The sequence below is a fragment of the Pseudophryne corroboree genome, chromosome 3 (assembly GCF_028390025.1).
Source record: "Pseudophryne corroboree isolate aPseCor3 chromosome 3, aPseCor3.hap2, whole genome shotgun sequence".
NCBI classification, from domain to species: domain Eukaryota; kingdom Metazoa; phylum Chordata; class Amphibia; order Anura; family Myobatrachidae; genus Pseudophryne; species Pseudophryne corroboree.
The window spans coordinates 780,396,548-780,418,752 of record NC_086446.1 but is presented as its reverse complement, the minus strand read 5'-3'; the positions used below and the strand labels follow the sequence as shown (position 1 = coordinate 780,418,752).

At 46.9% G+C, this 22,205-nt stretch overlaps 1 long non-coding RNA gene across 1 annotated transcript in view; it reads left to right on the top strand.

Annotated features, from left to right (window-relative positions):
• LOC135058265 (uncharacterized) overlaps window positions 1-22,205 on the top strand; it is a 100,531-nt gene that overhangs the window by 39,717 nt on the left and 38,609 nt on the right. Inside the window, exon 2 of the long non-coding RNA XR_010244714.1 lies at window positions 4,506-4,672. This is a non-coding gene — a long non-coding RNA (uncharacterized LOC135058265). The remainder of the gene's footprint in view (window positions 1-4,505; window positions 4,673-22,205) is intronic.

Sequence of the window (22,205 nt, the reverse complement as noted above, 5' to 3'; positions counted from 1 at the left end):
TATTTGCAGCACACTGTACAAAGAAAGAACTGAGAGGACGCAGACACGTCCTCTCGTTATCATCTCCAAAGCACAAGTGAAAATGGCGGCGACGCGCGGCTCCTTAAATAGAATACGAATCTCGCGAGAATCCGACAACGGGATGATGACGTTCGGGCGCGCTCGGGTTAACCGAGTAATGCGGGAGGATCCGAGTCTGCCTCGGAACCGTGTAAAATGGGTGAAGTTCGGGGGGGTTCGGATTCCGAGGAACCGAACCTGCTCATCTCTAGTTATAACGTAGAGATGTGCACCGGAAATTTTTCGGGTTTTGGTTTTGGATTCGGTTCCGCGGCCGTGTTTTGGATTCGGACGTGTTTTGGCAAAACCTCCCTTAACATTTTTTGTCGGATTCGGGTGTGTTTTGGATTCGGGTGGGTTTTTTTTCCAAAAAACCCTCAAAAACAGCTTAAATCATAGAATTTGGGGGTAATTTTGATCCCATAGTATTATTAACCTCAATAACCATAATTTCCACTCATTTCCAGTCTATTCTGAACACCTCACACCTCACAATATTATTTTTAGTCCTAAAATTTGCAGTGAGGTCACTGGATGACTAAGCTAAGCGACCCAAGTGGCCGACACAAACACCTGGCCCATCTAGGAGTGGCACTGCAGTCTCAGACAGGATGGCACTTAAAAAAATTGGCCCCAAATAGCACATGATGCAAAGAAAAGAGAAAAAGAGGTGCACTGTGGTCGCTGGATGGCTAAGCTAAGCGACACAAGTGGCCGACACAAACACCTGGCCCATCTAGGAGTGTCACTGCAGTCTCAGACAGGATGGCACTTAAAAAAATTGGCCCCAAACAGCACATGATGCAAAGAAAAGAGAAAAAGAGGTGCACTGTGGTCGCTGGATGGCTAAGCTAAGCGACACAAACACCTCAATATCACTGGAATTATTTGTTCTAATCAATGGTATTATTGGTCCAAATCACTGGAAGAAAATGACAAAATCACAGGAGTTATTCATTCTAATCAATGGTATTATTGGTCCAAATCACTGGAAGAAAATGACAAAATCACTGGAATTATTCGTTCTAATGAATGGTATTATTGGTCCAAATCACTGGAAGAAAATGACAAAATCACTGGAATTATTCATTCTAATCAATGGTATTATTGGTCCAAATCACTGGAAGAAAATGACAAAATCACTGAAATTATTCATTCTAATCAATGGTATTATTGGTCCAAATCACTGGAAGAAAATGACAAAATCACTGGAATTATTCGTTCTAATCAATGGTATTATTGGTCCAAATCACTGGAAGAAAATGACAAAATCACTGGAATTATTCATTCTAATCAATGGTATTATTGGTCCAAATCACTGGAAGAAAATGACAAAATCACAGGAATTATTCATTCTAATCAATGGTATTATTGGTCCAAACCACTGGAAGAAAATGACAAAATCACTGGAATTATTTGGCAACATCACTGTAATTAATAATTATAACTCACTGATATTAAATGGTAAAATCTCGCTATCGCCTGCCTAGTGAAGTGGAATCTAGATGGTATTTTTTACCGGGGACACAATTCTTCATCAATTGTCTACATCCCACTGCACTAATGGTGGAAAACGGGCACACGTCTAACAGCGCACTGATTATACTGAGAACTGATTATACTGATCACTGATGATACTACGGAGAACTGACACTGAGCAGCAAGAACAGCACTGGACTATTGTACTGTAGTATACTGGTCACCACAATGCAGCACTGACACTGAGCACAGATATTAAGCACTGATCAGGATACTAGAAGTGACACAGAGCTGCAAGATACAGCAATGGCCTACTGTACTGTACTACTATATACTGGTGGTCACCACAATGCTGCACTGTACTGGTGCAGATATACTGGTCGCAACAATGCAGCAGATATTGAGCACTGATCAGGATACTAGAACTGAGTCTGACACGGAGCTGCAAGATACAGCAATGGTCTACTGTACTGTACTACTATAATATACTGGTGGTCACCACAATGCAGCACACTGAGCACAGATATTACCAGGTGTATCTCACACATCGCTCAGTACAGTATATAGGGTGTATAATCCCCAGGTGTATCTCACACATCGCACAGTACAGTATATAGGGTGTATAATCCCCAGGTGTATCTCACACATCGCTCAGTACAGATTACAGGATGTATAATCACCAGGTGTATAACACACGTCGCACAGTACAGTATACAGGGTGTATAATTAATTTCCAGGTGTATCACACACATCGCACAGTACAGTATATAGGGTGTATAATCACCAGGTGTATCTCACACATCGCTCAGTACAGTATATAGGGTGTATAATCCCCAGGTGTATCTCACACATCGCTCAGTACAGTATACAGGGTGTATAATCACCAGGTGTATCACAAACGTTGCACAGTACAGTATAAAGGGTGTATAATCACCAGGTGTATCTCACACATCGCTCAGTACAGTATACAGGGTGTATAATCACCAGGTGTATCTCACACATCGCTCAGTACAGTATATAGGGTGTATAATCCCCAGGTGTATCTCACACATCGCTCAGTACAGTATATAGGGTGTATAATCCCCAGGTGTATCTCACACATTGCTCAGTACAGTATATAGGGTGTATAATCCCCAGGTGTATCTCACATCGCTCAGTATAGATTACAGGGTGTATAATCCCCAGGTGTATCTCACACATCGCTCAGTACAGATTACAGGATGTATAATCACCAGGTGTATCTCACACATTGCTCAGTACAGTATATAGGGTGTATAATCCCCAGGTGTATCTCACATCGCTCAGTACAGATTACAGGATGTATAATCCCCAGGTGTATCTCACACATCGCTCAGTACAGTATATAGGGTGTATATAATCCCCAGGTGTATCTCACATCGCTCAGTACAGATTACAGGATGTATAATCACCAGGTGTATCTCACACATCGCTCAGTACAGTATACAGGGTGTATAATCCCCAGGTGTATCTCACACATCGTTCAGTACAGATTACAGGATGTATAATCACCAGGTGTATAACACACGTCGCACAGTACAGTATAGGAGAGTGTATAATTAATTACCAGGTGTATCACACACATCGCACAGTACAGTATATAGGGTGTATAATCCCCAGGTGTATCTCACACATCGCACAGTACAGTATATAGGGTGTATAATCCCCAGGTGTATCTCACACATCGCTCAGTACAGTATACAGGGTGTATAATCACCAGGTGTATCACAAACGTTGCACAGTACAGTATAAAGGGTGTATAATCACCAGGTGTATCACACGCCGCACAGTACAGTATACAGGGTGTATAATCCCCAGGTGTATCTCACACATCGCTCAGTACAGATTACAGGATGGATAAAATCACCAGGTGTATAACACACGTCGCACTGAACAGTATACATACTGGTCACAACAATGCAGCAGATATTGAGCACTGATCAGGATACTAGAAGTGACACAGAGCTGCAAGATACAGCAATGGCCAAAATGCTGCACTGTCCTACTATATACTGATCACAACAATGCAGCACAGATATGGATAGTATACTTGACACAGAGCTGCAAGATACAGCAATGGCCTACTGTACTGTAATTATAACTAATGTACTGTAATTATATACTGGTGGTCCCCACAATACAGCACACTGAGCAGCACAGATATTTGCAGCACACTGAGCACAGATATTTTCAGCACACTGAGCACAGATATGCAGCTTTTCAGGGAGAGAACACAGCTACGTCCTCTCCGTTCAATCTCCATTGCACAAGTGAAAATGGCGGCGACGCGTGGCTCTTTATATAGAATACGAATCTCGCGAGAATCCGACAGCGAGATGATGACGTTCGGGCGCGTTCGGGTTAACCGAGCAAGGCGGGAAGATCCGAGGCTGCCTCGGACCCGTGTAAAATAGGTGAAGTTCGGGGGGGTTCGGATCTCGGCGAACCGAACCCGCTCATCTCTAGTTATAAGCATACCTCCCCATATCACCCTCTCCAGGAGGGACACAATGCTCTGCTTCTGGACTTTTGTCTTAATGTATGATGATTACCGGCACCTGTTTTTAACAGGTTAATGGTTAAGAAAAGTGTTTCAGCACAGGTGATGGCAATCATCAATTAAGAGGGAAGTCCAGGAGCAGAGCATTCTGTCCCTCCTGGAGAGGGTCATGTTGGGAGGTACGTATAAGGGCTGCATACTGTAGGGAATAAGGGTCACAACAAGCAGTACACTGGTTGGCCATTTGAAATGTGAATCTTATTGCAGAGACTGAAGAGCAGAACAGCCCTCACATCTCCAGAGCTTCCATTTGTCATTATTAATTTAATACCACAGACCTGACAGAGCAGATCAGTTTCACAAAGAAATGTATTCTTAATTAATAGCCCTCGTTTGTAATTGCTGCTCAGAGTTTCCTGCTGTAACATGAGTATGTATCTCCCTACAGACTGTCCATCAGAGCCTCTGTGAGGGAGCTGTGTTACACAGGATAGGATCTCTGACAGGACTGGATACTTACACAGAAAATCGTGATGACAAAATGGCTGCCTCCACTGCCTCCAAGACTCAGTGCATTCCCCCTGTGTTTTAAAAATGACCGGAGCTAATTGGCTGGTACTTTATCTCTCTCCACTTTATCGTTTTCCAAGCTTTGATAAATCTCCTGCTTTATTTTTCCAGAGAAAATTGCTGGTTTATGACAATTAAAATACACGTAAATGTATACAAATAATTACCATACCTGTCACAAGAGACCTCTGCTGATTGGCTGTCATGATACTATGTGGCCAAACCTTAATTCTACTGGCCAGTTAGTCCGTTCCAACGGCTTTTATTCCGTTTCCCATTGGTTTACATACGACCAGGGCTGGAAGAAAGTGTTAGGCTAGTATTTTTTATTCAGCATAATTTCTCTTACGTCCTAGAGGATGCTGGGGACTCCGTAAGGACCACGGGGATAGACGGGCTCCGCAGGAGACGTGGGCACTTTAAGAAAGAACTTTAGGTATGGATGTGCACTGGCTCCTCCCTCTATGCCCCTCCTCCAGACCTCAGTTTACTACTGTGTCCAGAGGAGACTGGGTGCATTACAGGGAGCTCTCCTGAGTTTCCTGAAAAGAAAGTATATTTGTTAGGTTTTTTATTTTCAGGGAGCTCTGCTGGCAACAGACTCCCTGCAGCGAGGGACTGAGGGGAGAGAAACAGACCTACTTTAATGTTAGGCTCTGTTTCTTAGGCTACTGGACACCATTAGCTCCAGAGGGAGTCGGAACAAAGGTCTCACCCTGGAGTTTGTCCCGGAGCCGCGCCGCCGTCCTTCTCACAGAGCCGGAAGATAGAAGCCGGGTGAGTATGAGAAGAAAGAAGACTTCAGAGGCGGCAGAAGACTTCAGATCTTCACTGAGGTAATGCACAGCAGTAAAGCTGTGCGCCATTGCTCCCACACACCTCACACACGGCAGTCACTGTAAGGGTGCAGGGCGCAGGGGGGGCGCCCTGGGCAGCATATTAACCTCTTTTACTGGCAAAAAGACATATATACAGCTAGGCACTGTATATATAAAGAGCCCCCGCCAGTTTTTTCATTATTTGAGCGGGACAGAAGCCTGCCGCTGAGGGGGCGGGGCTTCTTCCTCAGCACTCACCAGCACCATTTTCTCCACAGCACAGCGCTGAGAGGAAGCTCCCCGGACTCTCCCCTGCTTATCCACAGTGAAAGAGGGTTTTAAAGAAGGGGGGGGCACATAATTTGGCGCAAAATAAAGATTACAGCGCTATCTGGGTAAACATATTGTGTGTTTTTTCCTGGGTCATTGGCGCTGGGTGTGTGCTGGCATACTCTCTCTCTGTCTCTCCAAAGGGCCTTGTGGGGGAACTGTCTTCAGATAAGAGGATTCCCTGAGTGTGTGGTGTGTCGGTACGCGTGTGTCGGCATGTCTGAGGTAGAAGGCTCTCATAGGGAGGAGGTGGAGTAAATGACTGTGGTGTCTCCGTCGGCAACACCGACACCTGACTGGTTGGATATGTGGAATGTTTAAGTGCTAATGTGAATTTATTGCACTGAATCTAGGGAATGTACAGGGAGTCAAACCCTGCCTTTCCCCTATGTCACAGGGACCTTCGGGGTCTCAAAAGCGCCCACTATCCCAAATAGTAGACACTGATACCGACACGGATTCTGACTCCAGTGTCGACTACGATGATGCAAAGTTACAGCCAGAATTGGCTAAAAGTATTCAATATATGATTATTGTAATAAAAGATGATTTGCATATCAAACCCCCTGTCCCTGATACGAGGGTACACATGTATAGGGTAAAGAAACCTGAGGTAACCTTTCCCCCATCTCATGAACGAGTTATTGAAAAAGCTTGGGAATCTCCAGACAAGAAACTGCAGATTCACAAAATGGATTCTTAGAGCGTATCCTTTCCCGACTAAGGACAGGAGACGGTGAGAATCTTCCCCAAGAGAAAAATAAGCGCACGCTTATCCAAAAAGGTAGCGCTGCCATCCCAAGATATGGCTACCCTCAGGGATCCTGCTGATCGCAAACAGGAGGCTACCTTGAAGTCCAGTCACACAATTCTAGTACCTTACTCAGACCGGCGATAGTGTCGGCTTGGGTTTGTAGCGCTGTAGCAGCATGGATAGGTACCTTATCGACGGAGATTGATACCCTGGATAAGGATACCATTTTAGTGACTCTGGGTCATATTAAAGATGCTGTCTTATATATGAGAAATGCTCAAAGATACATTAGCCTACTGGTTTCTAGAATCAACGCTATGTCGATTTCTGCTAGACGAGTCCTATGGACCCGGCAATGGACAGTTGATGCCGACTCAAAAAGGCATATGGAGGTTTTACCTTACAAGGGTGAGGAATTGTTTGGGGAAGGTCTCTCGGACCTGGTCTCCACAACCACTGCAACTGAATAAAAAATTTTTGCCATATATTCCCTCACAGCCTAAGAAAGCGCCACATTATCTAATGCGGTCCTTTCGGTTAAATAGAAACAAGAGAGTACGAGGATCGTCTTTTCTTGCCAGAGGTAAGGGCAGGGGAAGCAAGCTGCCAACTACAGCTGGTTCCCGGGAGCAGAAGTCCTCCCCGGCCTCTACAACATCCGCAGCATGATGCGGGAGCTCAGCTGAGGGAGCCCGCCCCAGGGGGGGCACGTCTTCGAATTGTCAACCACGTCTGGGTTCACTCACAGGTGGATCCCGGGACAATAGAAATTTTTTCCCAGGGTTACAGGAATTCGAAGGGGTGTCTGCTCGCTGGTTTTTTTCAAATCGGCCCTAACAGCTTCTCCCCCAGAAAGGGAGATAGTGTTAAATGCAATTCACAAATTGTATCTTCAACAGGTGGTGGTCAAAGTTCCCCTACTTCAACATGGGAAGGGGTATTATTAATCAACCCTGTTTGTAGTCCCGAAACCGGACGGTTCGGTCAGACCCATTTTACATTTAAAATCCTTGAACTTATACTTGAAAAGGTTCAAGTTCGAGATGCAATCGCTGAGAGCGGTCATCGCCAGCCTGGAAGGGGGGGATTTTATGGTATCCCTGGACATAAAGCATGTATACCTTCATGTTCCCATTTATACACCTCATTAGGCGTACCTGAGGGTTGCAGTACAGGATTGTCATTCCCAATTTCAGAACTATCCCGTACTTGGACGATCTCCTCATAAAAGCGAGATCATGAGAGCAGTTGTTGAACAGCGTGTCACCTTCACTGAAGGTGTTACAGCAACACGGCTAGATTATCAGTATCCCGAAGTCACAGTTGATTCCTGCGACTCGTTTGACCTTCTTAGGCATAATTCTGGATACGGTCCAGAATAGGTTTATCTTCCGATAGAAGAGGCCCAGGAACTCATGACTCTGGTCAGGGACCTATTGACAGGTGTCGGTGCATCACACACTCGAGTCCTGGGTAAGATGGTGGCATCGTACGAGGCCATTCCTTCGGCAGGTTCCATACGAGGACCTTCCAATGGGACCTACTGGACTAGTGGTCCGGGTCACATCTACAGATTCATCATTTGATCACCCTGTCTCCCAGGGCCAGGCTGTCTCTCCTGTGGTGGCTGCAGAGTGCTCATCTTCTAGAGGGCCGCAGATTCGGCATTCAGGACTGGATTCTGGTGACCACGGATGCCAGCCTGAGAGGCTGGGGAGCAGTCACACAGGGAAAAAATTTCCAGGGCTTGTGGTCAAGCATGGAAACGTCTCTTCACATAAATATCCTGGAACTAAGGGCAATTTACAATGCCCTAAGTCAAGCAAGGCCTCTGCTTCAGGGTCAGTCGGTATTGATCCAATCGGACAACATCACGGCAGTCGCCCACGTAAACAGACAGGGCGGCACAAGAAGCAGGAGGGCAATGGCAGAAGCTGCAAGAATTCTTCGCTGGGCGGAAAATTATGTGACAGCACTGTCAGCGGTGTTCATTCCGGGAGTGGACAACTGGGAAGCAGACTTCCTCAGCAGACACGACATCCACCCGGGGGAGTGGGGACTTCACCCAGAAGTCTTCCACGTGATTGTAAACCGTTGGGAAAAACCAAAGGTGGACATGATGGCGTCTCGTCTCAACAAGAAACTAGACAGATATTGCGCCAGGTCAAGGGACCCTCAGGCGATAGCGGTGGACGCTCTGGTAACACCGTGGGTGTACCAGTCAGTGTATGTGTTCCCTCCTCTGCCTCTCATACCCAAAGTATTGAGAATCATAAGAAGGAGAGGAGTAAGAACTATACTCGTGGCTCCGGATTGGCCAAGGAGGACTTGGTACCCGGAACTTCAAGAGATGCTCACGGAGGACCCGTGGCCTCTACCTCTAAGAAAGGACCTGCTCCAGCAGGGACCTTGTCTGTTCCAAGACTTACCGCGGCTGCGTTTGACGGCATGGAGGTTGAACGCCGGATCCTGAAGGAAAAAGGCATTCCAGATGAAGTCATCCCTACCCTGATCAAGGCCAGGAAGGATGTAACCGCGAAACATTATCACCGCATTTGGCGAAAATATGTTGCGTGGTGTGAGGCCAAGAAGGCCCCTACAGAGGAATTTCAACTGGGTCGTTTCCTGCATTTCCTGCAAACAGGACTATCTATGGGCCTAAAATTAGGGTCCATTAAGGTTCAAATTTCGGCCCTGTCAATATTCTTCCAAAAAGAACTGGCTTCAGTGCCTGAAGTTCAGACGTTTGTCAAAGGGGTACTGCATATACAGCCTCCTTTTGTGCCTCCAGTGGCACCTTGGGATCTCAATGTAGTGTTGAGTCTCCTAAAGTCACATTGGTTTGAACCACTCACCACTGTGGAATTAAAATATCTCACATGGAAAGTGGTCATGCTGTTAGCCCTGGCTTCAGCCAGGCGTGTCTCAGAATTGGCGGCTTTATCATATAAAAGCCCTTACCTAATTTTTTATTCAGACAGGGCAGAACTGAGGACTCGCCCTCAATTTCTCCCTAAGGTGGTTTCAGCGTTTCACATGAACCAGCCTATTGTGGTGCCCGCGGCTACTAGGGACTTGGAGGACTCCAAGTTGCTGGACGTAGTCAGGGCCCTGAAAATATATGTTTCCAGGACGGCTGGAGTCAGAAAATCTGACTCGCTGTTTATCCTGTATGCACCCAACAAGCTGGGTGCTCCTGCTTCTAAGCAGACGATTGCTCGTTGGATTTGTAGTACGATTCAGCTTGCACATTCTGTGGCAGGCCTGCCACAGCCAAAATCTGTAAAAGCCCATTCCACAAGGAAGGTGGGCTCATCTTGGGCGGCTGCCCGAGGGGTCTCGGCTTTACAACTTTGCCGAGCAGCTACTTGGTCAGGGGCAAACACGTTTGCTAAATTTTACAAATTCGATACCCTGGCTGAGGAGGACCTGGAGTTCTCTCATTCGGTGCTGCAGAGTCATCCGCACTCTCCCGCCCGTTTGGGAGCTTTGGTATAATCCCCATGGTCCTTACGGAGTTCCCAGCATCCACTAGGACGTCAGAGAAAATAAGAATTTACTTACCGATAATTCTATTTCTCATAGTCCGTAGTGGATACTGGGCGCCCATCCCAAGTGCGGATTGTCTGCAATACTTGTATATAGTTATTGTTACAAAAATCGGGTTGTTTATTGTTGTGAGCCATCTTTTCAGAGGCTCCTACGTTTATCATACTGTTAACTGGGTTCAGATCACAAGTTGTACGGTGTGCTGGTATGAGTTAGAGATGAGCGGGTTCGGTTTCTCTGAATCCGAACCCGCACGAACTTCATGTTTTTTTCACGGGTCCGAGCAGACTCGGATCCTCCCGCCTTGCTCGGTTAACCCGAGCGCGCCCGAACGTCATCATGACGCTGTCGGATTCTCGCGAGACTCGGATTCTATATAAGGAGCCGCGCGTCGCCGCGATTTTCACACGTGCATTGAGATTGATAGGGAGAGGACGTGGCTGGCGTCCTCTCCATTTAGATTAGGGTTGAGAGAGAGAGAGAGAGATTGACCTGAGGCTGTGATACTGTAGAAGAGAGTGCAGAGTTTAGTGACTGACGACCACAGTGACCACCAGACAGTGCAGTTGTTTGTTTTATTTAATATATCCGTTCTCTGCCTGAAAAAAACGATACACACAGTGACTCAGTCACATACCATATCTGTGTGCACTGCTCAGCCCAGTGTGCTGCATCAATGTATATATATATCTGACTGTGCTCAGCTCACACAGCTTATAATTGTGGGGGAGACTGGGGAGCACTGCAGTGCCAGTTATAGGTTATAGCAGGAGCCAGGAGTACATAATATTATATAAAAATTAAACAGTGCACACTTTTGCTGCAGGAGTGCCACTGCCAGTGTGACTAGTGACCAGTGACCTGACCACCAGTATATATAATATTAGTAGTATACTATCTCTTTATCAACCAGTCTATATTAGCAGCAGACACAGTACAGTGCGGTAGTTCACGGCTGTGGCTACCTCTGTGTCGGCACTCGGCAGCCCGTCCATAATTGTATATACCACCTAACCGTGGTTTTTTTTTCTTTCTTTATACATACATACTAGTTACGAGTATACTATCTCTTTATCAACCAGTCTATATTAGCAGCAGACACAGTACAGTGCGGTAGTTCACGGCTGTGGCTACCTCTGTGTCAGCACTCGGCAGCCCGTCCATAATTGTATATACCACCTAACCGTGGTTTTTTTTTCTTTCTTTATACATACATACTAGTTACGAGTATACTATCTCTTTATCAACCAGTCTATATATTAGCAGCAGACACAGTACAGTGCGGTAGTTCACGGCTGTGGCTACCTCTGTGTCGGCACTCGGCAGCCCGTCCATAATTGTATATACCACCTAACCGTGGTTTTTTTTTCTTTCTTTATACATATATACTAGTTACGAGTATACTATCTCTTTATCAACCAGTCTATATATTAGCAGCAGACACAGTACAGTGCGGTAGTTCACGGCTGTGGCTACCTCTGTGTCGGCACTCGGCAGCCCGTCCATAATTGTATATACCACCTAACCGTGGTTTTTTTTTCTTTCTTTATACATACATAATAGTTACGAGTATACTATCTGTCAGATTGTGTTTTTGGTCTGTGTCCCCGGAGGGGGCGCTAGTGGGTCAGTGGAGGTGGAAGGAAGGAAACGAGGAGGTTGAATAACGTTCCTGCGCATGAGCGCAAAGGTATTTTTATTAGGCAGATGTATAACAGTTATTGCAGCAGAAATAATAATAACAGGTGAAAGAAGTCAATCACTCAGTAATGAATCTGAAAGTCTATGGCAAATGAATGATAAATGAATTTGAGAAATAATATCCAGAATATAAATCAGAAGAGCAGAATGTCTTATGGAATGGTTCTGGCTTGGAAACCAGTGCAGGGTTAAAACGGGAAACTAGGCAGTAGATGATATGGCAAACCTGAGCATAAGCAGGAGACCGACTCACAGTGCAGGTGATGGGCACTGGCAGCAGCAAGCTGTGTCACAGGTGGAGGAAATGAACGCACCTGGAGTTTGTCTTCAACTGCAGGCTGAAGCACACAAGGTGGTGATGAGTGTGAGGCCTTATGCAGGTTGCAGGTATTGCTGAGCCTTGAAGTTCCACGGGAGAATGCAGAGTAACCAGGAGTATAATGTTCTTAGCAGAGAACCAGGAACTCAGGAGAGACAGGAACCGATCCTTTCATGTAGGTCGCAGATAGACACAAAGTCCAGGATGCCTGTGAGCTGTACCTGTAGCCTCCTATATACCCCATGGTACGCAGGGATTGGATGAGTGCAGGAAAGGTGGGTGCGGCCACGCACCGGATTGGCCGCAGCATACTGGCTATTGCAGACTGTCATGGCGGCGCCCACGCCGCGGCCCAGCGGGAACGCGGCGCGCTACACGCCTGCTGTCTCAGCAGTGCCCCCAGGATCCAGATGATGACCCATGGCAGGGGCATAGGCGACCGGTGACCGCAGGGAGCCAGGACGGAGTCCGCAGCGGCGGACGGATGTCAGCCTGGTAAGTCGATTCCTGACAGTACCCCCTCCTTTAGGGGTGGACACCGAACACCCACGTGGTTTGGAGGGATGAGTGCTGTGGAAAACACGGACCAACCTAGGAGCATGGACATCAGATGAATTCACCCAGCTTCTCTCCTCTGGGCCATAACCGCACCAATCGACCAGGTACTGGAGACGTCCATACCGGCAACGGGAGTCCAGAATCTTGTTGATCTCAAATTCCACGCCCCGCTGAGTTCGGATCTTGGGACCTGCTGGAAGAGTATTCTGAAAGCGGTTTAGAACTAAAGGTCTGAGGAGAGAAATGTGAAAGGCATTAGGTATACGAAGTGAAGATGGTAATTTCAACTTGTAAGCCACTGGGTTGATGACACTCTCAATAGGGTAAGGACCAATGAAGCGTGGTGCAAACTTCATGGAAGGAACCCTGAGACGAAGGTTGCGGGTTGATAACCAAACTCGATCCCCAGGTTTCAAATAGGGAACCGCACGTCTCTTGCGGTCGGCAAAGATCTTATATCGACTGGAGGCTTTTTTGAGGGAAACGTGAATCTTTTTCCAAATGGTTGAAAACTGAGTTAGTGCAGAAGTGGCAGCTGGAACATCCATATGAGGAAGCTCTTGGAATTCAGGTACACGGGGATGTTGCCCATAAACTGCAAAGAATGGTGTCGTATCAGTGGCAGTATGATATCGAAAGTTATGGGCAAACTCGGCCCACGGGAGCAGATTGAACCAATCATCCTGGGAAGATGACACATATAACCTTAAAAAAGTCTCAAGTTCTTGATTGACTCTCTCTGTCTGCCCATTCGTCTGAGGATGGTATGATGACGAGAATTTCAATTTTACCTGCATGGCAGAACAGAGGGCCCTCCAAAACCTCGCTACAAACTGTACCCCCCGATCAGATATTATTTCAGAGGGTAAACCATGTAAGCGGAAAATCTCCTGTATGAAGATTTGGGCAAGTTTCGGGGCAGAAGGGAGACCCTGGAGGGGAACGAAATGAGCCATCTTGGTGAATCTGTCCACTACAACCCAAATGGTATTATGTCCCTGAGAAGATGGAAGGTCAGTGATAAAATCCATGGACAGATGAGACCAAGGACGACTAGGGACAGACAAGGGTTGTAACTGACCTGCTGGTGACTGACGAGGAGTCTTGTGCTGCACACATTTAGGACAGGATGCCACGAAATCCTGGATGTCCATTTTCATCTTTGGCCACCAATATGATGCGGAAAGGAACTTGAATGTCTTCAGGACACCAGGATGACCAGTGAACTTGGACTGATGGGCCCAAGGTAGCAACTTGGGACGGAGCTCTGAGGAAACAAAAGTCTTACCAGGAGGAGGAGCTGGGGAGACTTGAGAGGCAGCGAAAACCACGGGACTCAGGATGGAATGTGGCACAGAGTCAGATGTTCCTTCTTCAGATTCCATGGATCGGGATAATGCATCGGCTTTCACATTCTGTGAACCTGGGCGGAAATGAAGCTTAAAATTAAAACGTAAGAAAAACATAGCCCACCTAGACTGGCGAGGGTTAAGGCACTGGGCTGCTTTTAAATAAAGCAAGTTCTTATGATCCGTGAAGATGTTAAACGGATGTTTGGCCCCTTCTAGGAGATATCTCCATTCCTCGAGAGCCAGCTTGATTGCCAGTAACTCTTGATCTCCCACGGAGTAGTTAGCTTCTGCAGGAAGAAACTTGCGAGAATAGAATCCACACGGGTGGACTTTCCCATCAGATCCCTTCTGGGAGAGAACAGCACCTACCCCAACTGTAGAGGCGTCTACCTCCAACTCGAATGGTCTGTCGACATCTGGCTGTGACAGCACTGGAGCAGACATAAAGGCTAGCTTGATTTTCCGGAAGGCTGCCAAGGCTTCTTCTGACCAGTTGGAATGATCTGCCCCTTTCCGAGTCAGGTTGGTAATAGGAGCGATGAGAGTGGAGAATCCTCGAATAAATTTTCTATAGTAGTTGGCGAAACCCAGGAACCGCTGGATAGCTTTGAGGGAAGTTGGAATGGACCAGTTGGCAATGGCTTCCAATTTCGTCGGGTCCATCTGAAGATCCGATCCGGAGATTATATAACCCAGAAAGGGTATAGAGGGAACTTCAAAGGTGCATTTAGATAGTTTCCCGTAGAGACGATTCTCACGAAGACGTCGGAGAACTTCACAGACTTGTAGGCGATGAGATGGAAGGTCTTGAGAAAAGATAAGAATATCATCTAGGTAGACAACGAGGTATTTATACAGCACATCTCGAAAAATTTCATTCACAAAGTGTTGGAATACCGCTGGAGCATTACTCAACCCAAATGGCATTACCAGGTATTCATAATGGCCATCTCGAGTGTTGAAAGCTGTTTTCCACTCGTCACCACTCCGGATTCTGATGAGATTATAGGCACCGCGGAGATCTAACTTGGTGAAAATGCGGGCCCCCTTAACTCTATCAAAAAGTTCGGTAATGAGTGGTAAAGGATAACTATTCTTGATGGTAATGTCATTGAGACCCCGATAGTCAATGCATGGACGCAGTCCTCCATCCTTCTTTTTGACAAAGAAGAAACCTGCACCAGCGGGTGATGATGACGGACGGATGAATCCTTTCTGGAGATTCTCTCTGATGTAATTACTCATCGCCTCTGTTTCAGGAACAGATAAAGGGTAGGTGCGCCCCCTAGGTGGCTTCTTGCCAGGAAGGAGATCGATGGGACAATCCCATTCCCTATGGGGCGGCAGAATATCAGCAGCCTTTTCACAGAAGACGTCTGCGAAGTCTTGATAAACTGCTGGAAGACTTAGCTGTGACTTTACTTCGGTTGATTTAATGGGACACACTTGGGCTAAGCAGGATTGGTGACAATGTGAACCCCATGAGGTAAGCTGCAACGTTGTCCAGTTGAACTGTGGGTTATGTAGCTGGAGCCAAGGCATGCCCAAGACAATCTCCTGGGTGGCCTGAGGGATGACCAGGAACTTGATCAGTTCTGAATGAAGAAATCCAACTCCCAGAACCACTGGGGTAGTTTGATGTGAAATGTTCCCCTTAGAGATTCTACTACCATCCACAGCAGTAATGTATACAGGACAAGAAAGTTCACAGGTAGACAGACGAAATTTATTTACGGCAGCTTGGGTGATAAAATTTCCTGCAGCACCGCAGTCCACTAATGCTGACGCAGACTGGAGCCCAACGGAGGTTTCTAGCGTCACTGGAAGAATGAGGTCTTGTTGGGAAGGAGCTTGACTGAGAGATCCTAACTTGACTCCTCCCTTACAAGTCAGGATCTGGCGTTTCCCGAACGCATCGTGCAGGAGTTAATTTGATGACCCGCAGCAGCACAGTACAGGCAGAGCCTCTCCCGTATTCTTCTTGCCCGCTCTTCAGGAGATAGGCGGGACCTATTAATCTGCATAGGCTCGTCAGAAGAGGGAGACTGGAACTGTACAGGAGGTATGTACCTTGGTCTGCGAGACTCACTCCGAGCGCGTTCATTATTGCGTTCGCGGATGCGAGAGTCCAGCTTAATACATAGGGAGATCAAATCAGGCAGTTGAACAGGAATGTCACGGGTTGTCAATTCGTCCTTGATCCGATCCGAAAGTCCGTGCCAGAAGGCTGCTACCAGAGCTTGGTTGTTCCACTGGATCTCTGCAGCCAACGTCTGGAACTGGATGACATATTGTCCCATGCTTCGGTTACCTTGACGAAGTTGGATCAGGTCTGCCGAAGCTGATGTTGCTCGACCAGGTTCGTCAAAGATCCGTCTAAAAGTTGACACGAAGTCTGAGTAGTTGTTGATCAGAGGGTCAGCACGTTCCCACAGAGGAGACACCCAACTCAGAGCAGAACCAGAGAGTAAGGAAATGATGTAGGCAACCTTGGACCTTGGTGTGGGAAAGTTATGTGGCAATAACTCAAACTGTATTTCACACTGATTGAGAAAGCCGCGACATAGTTTAGGACTGCCATCATATTTGCTCGGCACGGGCAGGTGCAGGCGTGATACTGGAACTGATGCAGCCGACGTAGAAGAATTTACAGCACTGGCAGGTGCTGGAGTAACTGGAACAGTAGGTGAAAGTACACTGGGCAGGGATTGCTGCAGTGTATCCAATCGGGAGGACATCCCTTGTAGAAAGTGAAGCATCTGCTGCTGCGCAACCTCTTGACCATCCAGACGGGAGACCAGATCTTGCAAGGCCTCTGACCCCACACTCCGTCCACCATCCGAGTCCATCGATCCTGGACTTACTGTCAGATTGTGTTTTTGGTCTGTGTCCCCGGAGGGGGCGCTAGTGGGTCAGTGGAGGTGGAAGGAAGGAAACGAGGAGGTTGAATAACGTTCCTGCGCATGAGCGCAAAGGTATTTTTATTAGGCAGATGTATAACAGTTATTGCAGCAGAAATAATAATAACAGGTGAAAGAAGTCAATCACTCAGTAATGAATCTGAAAGTCTATGGCAAATGAATGATAAATGAATTTGAGAAATAATATACAGAATATAAATCAGAAGAGCAGAATGTCTTATGGAATGGTTCTGGCTTGGAAACCAGTGCAGGGTTAAAACGGGAAACTAGGCAGTAGATGATATGGCAAACCTGAGCATAAGCAGGAGACCGACTCACAGTGCAGGTGATGGGCACTGGCAGCAGCAAGCTGTGTCACAGGTGGAGGAAATGAACGCACCTGGAGTTTGTCTTCAACTGCAGGCTGAAGCACACAAGGTGGTGATGAGTGTGAGGCCTTATGCAGGTTGCAGGTATTGCTGAGCCTTGAAGTTCCACGGGAGAATGCAGAGTAACCAGGAGTATAATGTTCTTAGCAGAGAACCAGGAACTCAGGAGAGACAGGAACCGATCCTTTCATGTAGGTCGCAGATAGACACAAAGTCCAGGATGCCTGTGAGCTGTACCTGTAGCCTCCTATATACCCCATGGTACGCAGGGATTGGATGAGTGCAGGAAAGGTGGGTGCGGCCACGCACCGGATTGGCCGCAGCATACTGGCTATTGCAGACTGTCATGGCGGCGCCCACGCCGCGGCCCAGCGGGAACGCGGCGCGCTACACGCCTGCTGTCTCAGCAGTGCCCCCAGGATCCAGATGATGACCCATGGCAGGGGCATAGGCGACCGGTGACCGCAGGGAGCCAGGACGGAGTCCGCAGCGGCGGACGGATGTCAGCCTGGTAAGTCGATTCCTGACACTATCTCTTTATCAACCAGTCTATATTAGCAGCAGACACAGTACAGTGCGGTAGTTCACGGCTGTGGCTACCTCTGTGTCGGCACTCGGCAGCCCGTCCATAATTGTATATACCACCTAACCGTGGTTTTTTTTTCTTTCTTTATACATACATACTAGTTACGAGTATACTATCTCTTTATCAACCAGTCTATATATTAGCAGCAGACACAGTACAGTGCGGTAGTTCACGGCTGTGGCTACCTCTGTGTCGGCACTCGGCAGCCCGTCCATAATTGTATATACCACCTAACCGTGGTTTTTTTTTCTTTCTTTATACATACATACTAGTTACGAGTATACTATCTCTTTATCAACCAGTCTATATATTAGCAGCAGACACAGTACAGTGCGGTAGTTCACGGCTGTGGCTACCTCTGTGTCGGCACTCGGCAGCCCGTCCATAATTGTATATACCACCTAACCGTGGTTTTTTTTTCTTTCTTTATACATACATACTAGTTACGAGTATACTATCTCTTTATCAACCAGTCTATATTAGCAGCAGACACAGTACAGTGCGGTAGTTCACGGCTGTGGCTACCTCTGTGTCGGCACTCGGCAGCCCGTCCATAATTGTATATACCACCTAACCGTGGTTTTTTTTTCTTTCTTTATACATACATACTAGTTACGAGTATACTATCTCTTTATCAACCAGTCTATATATTAGCAGCAGACACAGTACAGTGCGGTAGTTCACGGCTGTGGCTACCTCTGTGTCGGCACTCGGCAGCCCGTCCATAATTGTATATACCACCTAACCGTGGTTTTTTTTTCTTTCTTTATAGTCATACTAGTTACGAGTATACTATCTCTTTATCAACCAGTCTATATTAGCAGCAGACACAGTACAGTGCGGTAGTTCACGGCTGTGGCTACCTCTGTGTCGGCACTCGGCAGCCCGTCCATAATTGTATATACCACCTAACCGTGGTTTTTTTTTCTTTCTTTATACATACATACTAGTTACGAGTATACTATCTCTTTATCAACCAGTCTATATTAGCAGCAGACACAGTACAGTGCGGTAGTTCACGGCTGTGGCTACCTCTGTGTCGGCACTCGGCAGCCCGTCCATAATTGTATATACCACCTAACCGTGGTTTTTTTTTCTTTCTTTATACATACATACTAGTTACGAGTATACTATCTCTTTATCAACCAGTCTATATATTAGCAGCAGACACAGTACAGTGCGGTAGTTCACGGCTGTGGCTACCTCTGTGTCGGCACTCGGCAGCCCGTCCATAATTGTATATACCACCTAACCGTGGTTTTTTTTTCTTTCTTTATACATACATACTAGTTACGAGTATACTATCTCTTTATCAACCAGTCTATATATTAGCAGCAGACACAGTACAGTGCGGTAGTTCACGGCTGTGGCTACCTCTGTGTCGGCACTCGGCAGCCCGTCCATAATTGTATATACCACCTAACCGTGGTTTTTTTTTCTTTCTTTATACATACATACTAGTTACGAGTATACTATCTCTTTATCAACCAGTCTATATTAGCAGCAGACACAGTACAGTACGGTAGTTCACGGCTGTGGCTACCTCTGTGTCTGCACTCGGCAGGCAGTCCGTCCATAATTGTATACCACCTAACCGTGGTTTTTTTTTCTTTCTTCTTTATACATACATAGTTACATAGACATCTCTTTATCAACCAGTCTATATTAGCAGCAGACACAGTACAGTACGGTAGTTCACGGCTGTGGCTACCTCTGTGTCTGCACTCGGCAGGCAGTCCGTCCATAATTGTATACCACCTAACCGTGGTTTTTTTTTCTTTCTTCTTTATACATACATAGTTACATAGACATCTCTTTATCAACCAGTCTATATTAGCAGCAGACACAGTACAGTACGGTAGTTCACGGCTGTGGCTACCTCTGTGTCTGCACTCGGCAGGCAGTCCGTCCATAATTGTATACCACCTAACCGTGGTTTTTTTTCTTTCTTCTTTATACATACATAGTTACATAGACATCTCTTTATCAACCAGTCTATATTAGCAGCAGACACAGTACAGTACGGTAGTTCACGGCTGTGGCTACCTCTGTGTCTGCACTCGGCAGGCAGTCCATAATTGTATACTAGTATCCATCTCCATTGTTTACCTGAGGTGCCTTTTAGTTGTGCCTATTAAAATATGGAGAACAAAAATGTTGAGGTTCCAAAATTAGGGAAAGATCAAGATCCACTTCCACCTCGTGCTGAAGCTGCTGCCACTAGTCATGGCCGAGACGATGAAATGCCAGCAACGTCGTCTGCCAAGGCCGATGCCCAATGTCATAGTACAGAGCATGTCAAATCCAAAACACCAAATATCAGAAAAAAAAGGACTCCAAAACCTAAAATAAAATTGTCGGAGGAGAAGCGTAAACTTGCCAATATGCCATTTACGACACGGAGTGGCAAGGAACGGCTGAGGCCCTGGCCTATGTTCATGGCTAGTGGTTCAGCTTCACATGAGGATGGAAGCACTCAGCCTCTCGCTAGAAAAATGAAAAGACTCAAGCTGGCAAAAGCAGCACAGCAAAGAACTGTGCATTCTTCGAAATCCCAAATCCACAAGGAGAGTCCAATTGTGTCGGTTGCGATGCCTGACCTTCCCAACACTGGACGTGAAGAGCATGCGCCTTCCACCATTTGCACGCCCCCTGCAAGTGCTGGAAGGAGCACCCGCAGTCCAGTTCCTGATAGTCAGATTGAAGATGTCAGTGTTGAAGTACACCAGGATGAGGAGGATATGGGTGTTGCTGGCGCTGGGGAGGAAATTGACCAGGAGGATTCTGATGGTGAGGTGGTTTGTTTAAGTCAGGCACCCGGGGAGACACCTGTTGTCCGTGGGAGGAATATGGCCGTTGACATGCCAGGTGAAAATACCAAAAAAATCAGCTCTTCGGTGTGGAGGTATTTCACCAGAAATGCGGACAACAGGTGTCAAGCCGTGTGTTCCCTTTGTCAAGCTGTAATAAGTAGGGGTAAGGACGTTAACCACCTCAGAACATCCTCCCTTATACGTCACCTGCAGCGCATTCATAATAAGTCAGTGACAAGTTCAAAAACTTTGGGTGACAGCGGAAGCAGTCCACTGACCAGTAAATCCCTTCCTCTTGTAACCAAGCTCACGCAAACCACCCCACCAACTCCCTCAGTGTCAATTTCCTCCTTCCCCAGGAATGCCAATAGTCCTGCAGGCCATGTCACTGGCAATTCTGACGATTCCTCTCCTGCCTGGGATTCCTCCGATGCATCCTTGCGTGTAACGCCTACTGCTGCTGGCGCTGCTGTTGTTGCTGCTGGGAGTCGATGGTCATCCCAGAGGGGAAGTCGTAAGCCCACTTGTACTACTTCCAGTAAGCAATTGACTGTTCAACAGTCCTTTGCGAGGAAGATGAAATATCACAGCAGTCATCCTGCTGCAAAGCGGATAACTGTGGCCTTGACAACTATGTTGGTGTTAGACGTGCGTCCGGTATCCGCCGTTAGTTCACAGGGAACTAGACAATTTATTGAGGCAGTGTGCCCCCGTTACCAAATACCATCTAGGTTCCACTTCTCTAGGCAGGCGATACCGAGAATGTACACGGACGTCAGAAAAAGACTCACCAGTGTCCTAAAAAATGCAGTTGTACCCAATGTCCACTTAACCACGGACATGTGGACAAGTGGAGCAGGGCAGGGTCAGGACTATATGACTGTGACAGCCCACTGGGTAGATGTATGGACTCCCGCCGCAAGAACAGCAGCGGCGGCACCAGTAGCAGCATCTCGCAAACGCCAACTCTTTCCTAGGCAGGCTACGCTTTGTATCACCGCTTTCCAGAATACGCACACAGCTGAAAACCTCTTACGGCAACTGAGGAAGATCATCGCGGAATGGCTTACCCCAATTGGACTCTCCTGTGGATTTGTGGCATCGGACAACGCCAGCAATATTGTGTGTGCATTAAATATGGGCAAATTCCAGCACGTCCCATGTTTTGCACATACCTTGAATTTGGTGGTGCAGAATTTTTTAAAAAACGACAGGGGCGTGCAAGAGATGCTGTCGGTGGCCAGAAGAATTGCGGGACACTTTCGGCGTACAGGCACCACATACAGAAGACTGGAGCACCACCAAAAACTACTGAACCTGCCCTGCCATCATCTGAAGCAAGAAGTGGTAACGAGGTGGAATTCAACCCTCTATATGCTTCAGAGGTTGGAGGAGCAGCAAAAGGCCATTCAAGCCTATACAATTGAGCACGATATAGTAGGTGGAATGCACCTGTCTCAGGCGCAGTGGAGAATGATTTCAACGTTGTGCAAGGTTCTGATGCCCTTT